Source organism: Schistocerca serialis, chromosome 5 (assembly GCF_023864345.2).
Source record: "Schistocerca serialis cubense isolate TAMUIC-IGC-003099 chromosome 5, iqSchSeri2.2, whole genome shotgun sequence".
NCBI lineage: Eukaryota > Metazoa > Arthropoda > Insecta > Orthoptera > Acrididae > Schistocerca > Schistocerca serialis.
The window spans coordinates 657,067,429-657,072,230 of NC_064642.1; the positions used below are offsets into that span (position 1 = coordinate 657,067,429).

General features: G+C 42.7%; 1 non-coding gene across 1 annotated transcript; it reads left to right on the plus strand.

Moving 5' to 3' along the window:
- Positions 1 to 4,042: 4,042 nt before the first annotated feature.
- Positions 4,043 to 4,126, plus strand: Trnap-ugg (transfer RNA proline (anticodon UGG)). Its single transcript has one exon. It is a non-coding gene; the product is annotated as a tRNA-Pro (tRNA).
- The last annotated feature ends 676 nt before the right edge of the window (positions 4,127 to 4,802 follow it).

The following is a 4,802-nucleotide window of genomic DNA, read 5'->3' on the forward strand; positions in this document are numbered from 1 at the left end:
TTTATTTTTGCTGTTTAAATTAATTATTGAAAATTACTGTATGCCCACATCAGCGACGTCTGGTGAACTTACAACACAAACGTCTTGTGGCTACTGTATGGCAGCTTGTTTTAAACAGTAGTACTACTGACAACTTGACTCGTGTATGTGATGTTATTTATATGTATTTGACGATGACACTATGGCTGCAGTACATTAGGATTTGGTTTTTATGAAACAGGTATGCCTCTTCATATTTAAAGCGCACAAATATAAATTTTGTCAATACTACTTTTCATTATGGTCTATGTATTGTTCTTAAGCTGTATACAGTTTGCGAGTGTATTTATGTTTTTCCCATTTTTGCTGCAGACCTGACGATGATCATTATAGACCGAAACCGGTAATCTGATAACAAAAAGTTAGTGACCATAGAGGTAAATTAAAGGGAACTGTGTAAGCATCGGTTAATAATATTTCCAAAACTATCTTTCTCAATTGCTTTCCCTTCCTTACCCATTTCCTGTTCCTAACCCATTGCGTATGGACACATCTCTATACGTCTTTCTTCCATTCACAGGCCCAGATTTGCCCCCGAACTCCAAAAAGTAGAACAAATTTCTTTTCCAGTGTAAATTGGTTACGCATTAGCGCATTAGAATATCTACGAAGTTTCGCTGCCATACGATTATTACGGCACACACTGGACCTATAACCACTCGTTATTTAATCATCTATTCTTCACGCTGTACCTATAACCACAGTAACTATAATTTCGATTTTTTAAAAACTGTTACGTTGCAGTTTTAATTATCAGCGGTGTATGAGAAATAAACGAAACATTGCCTAAGGATGCGAATCCTAAAACCTATAGTTGGATGTAATGGAAACAAAAACTTAAAGGCAACAATAAAAGAACTCAGCCTGGGATTACCGAACTCTGATGATGAATTCCAGCTGACGGCTTACTTCTCAGTATTTTGAAAAATAAGTAACGTTGCAATAGTTCACCATATTGAAATCATGGTGGTCTTTCTGGTGATCTGGCTAACACCTCTGTACTAAATCACACGCCTTTAAACTATTTCACGTTCCGTATGCCAAAACTTACGCCATGTAATTCAACTCAGAAAATGTCAAGAGAAACGTGCCTGCAGAATAAGCCAAGTACAAAGACATTTGAAGCAATAATTTCTGCAGACATGTATGAGAGGTAACCCCTATAGTATTATTAAACCAAACAGTAATTGTAATCCGAGTGTGCGCCTCGTCAACGGAATGAAAGCTGTCACATACAGCTCCTGCGTTCATTACATGTAGCAGCGTCTGCCCGAGGCGCCTTGGCTCGTGAGTGTATGCACACAAGTAATAATTACTCGTGCAGAACAAACAAAGGAGCATTTCAAATTAAAAAGCCACTTCACTAAGCTTTTAGACACTGTGCCAGAATTAGTTATTGTTGTTGCAGCAAGTGCTTCTATCTCCACTGGCAGCTGAATAAGAGAAGTCATTAAATAGGTCTGTGTTTTTCCTTTCCAAGCTATCACTAGTTGACTAGAATCAGAGGATGTATTACAATACCATGAGCGCTCAATCAGTGCTTTCTTGCAATTCACTGGAGAAACTCAACAAAACAGCGTAGTGGTGAAAATACTTGATTCGCATTCTGGAACAGTACGATTCAAGTCTCAGTGGCGCTCTCCTGATATGTTATTCACGAATCCCCTAAAACACTTCAATCAAATTCTGATATGGTTCCTTTGTTAAGCCAGTTTACTGCCACTAATCACGTCGCATTCCATGTTTGTTAAAGGACTTGACAGATTGAGATAGTCTGTGAACAACTGTCGAGTTCCTAGCCCCACAGAGTGTCTTTGACATACATCTGTATCACCATTTAATGAAGAAAAGAAGCATTTGCGGACTGATGGACCAGCCTCGCTGTTATATTGAAGGCTTTGAGGTGTACACTAATGTGACAAAAGTCATGGGATAACGATGTGCCACATACATATGGCGGTAGCATTGCTTACATAAGGTATAAAAGGGCAGTGCGCTGATGTAGTGTCATTTTTACTCAGGTGATGATGTGGAAAGGTTTCTAGTGTGATGACGGCCACACGATGGGAATTAAAAGACTTTGAACGCGGAATGGTAGGTGAAGTTAGACGTGTGGAAAAATCAATTTTGGAAATAGTTAGAAAATTCAATATTCCGAGATCCACTGTGTCAAGAGTGTGCCGAAAATATCAAATTTCAGAAAATACCTCTGACCACAGACAACACAATGGCCGACGTCCTTCACTTAACGACCGACAGCAACGGTGTTTGCGTAGAGTTGGTTTGATTTGCGGGAAGAGCCCAGACACCGAGGTCATCGGTCTCATCCGATTAGGGGAGGATGGGGAAGGACTTCGGCCGTGTCCTGTAAAAGGAGCCATCTCAGCATTTGCATAAAGCGATTTAGGGAAATCACGGAAAACCTAAATCACGATGGCCGGACGCGGGATTGAACCGTCGTCCTCCCGAATGCGAGTCCAGTGTGCAAATACTGCGCCACATTTGCGTAGAGTTTCAGTGCTACTATTCAGCAGCACTACGTGCAGTAACCGCAGAAATCAATATGAGACGTACGACGAACGTATCCGTTAGCACAGTACGGTGGAATTTGACGTTAATGGGCTATGGCAGCAGATGACCGACATGAGTTCCTTAACTAACAGCGCGACATCGCCTGCTGGCCCTCTCCTGGGTTCGTAACCATATCACTTGGACCCTAGATGACTGGAAAACACTGTCCTGGTTAGATGAGTCCTGATTTCAGTTTGTAAGAGCTCGTGGGAGGGTTTGAGTGTGGCACAGACTGCACGAAGCCATGAGGCTGGTCGTAGGTTGTGTTTCACAAATGAACAGCATAGAGACAGAAGTTACGACACTTTCTGTAGGACCCGACCATCATTTTGCGTGACAATGCTCAAGCACGTACAGTGCATGCTGTTACTGATTTGTTTGACTGATGGGGCTATTAAGTGCTATATCACCTACTGCACTCCCCTGATTTAAGCCCTCGTAAGTTCAACTCGATTTCTAAGCTGAAGGAAACACTTCACGGCATTCGCTTCAGAACTGCTACAAATTCGAACTGTCAACACAACTGGCACTACTAAGTGTATCCTACGACTTTCACATCGCTGTCAACGGGTTATACACAATGCTGACGACTACTTTGAAGCTCAGTAAAATTTTGAAACACGTATCTATTTTGTACGAGCTGTAAATAAATAGCGGTTCTAGGCGCTTCAGTCCGGAACCGCGCGACTGCTACGGTCGCAGGTTCGAATCCTGCCACGGGCATGGATGTGTGTGATGTCCTTAGGTTGGTTAGGTTTAAGTAGTTCTAAGTTCTAGGGGACTGATGATCTAAGATGTTAAGTCCCATAGTGCTCAGAGCCATTTGAACCATTTGTAAATAAATAGTTGCCACTATTAAAGGTCCAACCTTCATATATTCTTGGAATTAAATAGTTGACAAGAGATTTTCATCGCCCGCCTCTCTCCCTTTAGATGAGATTTGGTGAGATTATACCGAACGCCCGCCCCCCTCCAGCCATTTTGGAAGTCACTTAATTGATAGTAAAAGTGATCAGTGCTGTTTTAAATAACACCACCGGCAGTTAAAAACATATGACGTAAGAACTGGTACAGCACTGCTGAGACGATTATGCATCTGTCGCTATGTGACGTGGCCTGTCAGAAGGTATCGTAGAGATTACGTGCGGTGTGCAAGTCTTGCCCTCACCTGGGCTGTACGGTAGTATTCCGCTGTCGTCCTGCAACGTCAGTTGTAATGCACAATCGTACCATCCATGATTTGGAAGGATTTTACGTAGCGAGGTAGCCTTGAAGTACAACGTTCCTTTTAAGAGATTAGAAACCCGACCAGGCACAACCAACTTGCGACATCATACAAGGAGAAAACATCCAGTGTGCTTATAGGAGGAGAAGCTAAATTTGATTGATATTTGTATAATTTTAGTTACGTGTAATGCATTTGGGATACCCGGCCGGTGTGGCCGAGCGGTTCTAGGCGCTGCGGTCTGGAACCGCGCGACCGCTACGGTCGCAGGTTCGAATCCTGCCTTCGGCATGGATGTGGGGTGATGTCCTTAGGTTAGTTAGGTTTAAGTAATTCTAAGTTCTAGGGGACCGATGACCTCAGATGTTAAGTCCCATAGTGCACAGAGCCATTTGATTTTTTTTTTCACTTGGGATAACAAGTGAACCCTCAATACTGTGGTTGTTTCAGGGTGAAAAATTGATACCATCCGAGAGTGACGATGCAGGGAAGTCTTCAGTTTGTGACTTTCGTCCTCGCCGTCACCGTGCCCGTCTTCTTCACCTTCACAATCTTTGCTGAAGACAATGTGACCGATTCCAGTTGCAGGTTCAATTCCATATTTATGGCGATTTCCTACTCTTTCGCCTTCATTAGAATTTTTAAATCTGTGTTTGAAGTCTAGGGTTATTACTCGAAGTAATAGCAATAAAAAACCTAAAATCTATTATTTCAGAAACAGATTAGTTTTGAGGGGTTTTAACAGTCAGGGTAACCAGAGTAACAGAAAATTAGTTCCAGAATGAGATTTTCACTCTGCAGCGGAGTGTGCTCTGATATGAAGCTTCCTGGCAGGTTAAAACTGTGTGCCGGACCGAGACTCGAACCCGGTACCTTTCCCTTTCGCGAGCAAGTGCTCTACCAACTGAGCTACCCAAGCACGTCTAATGCCCGCTCCTCACAGCTTTACTTCTGCCAGTATCTCGTC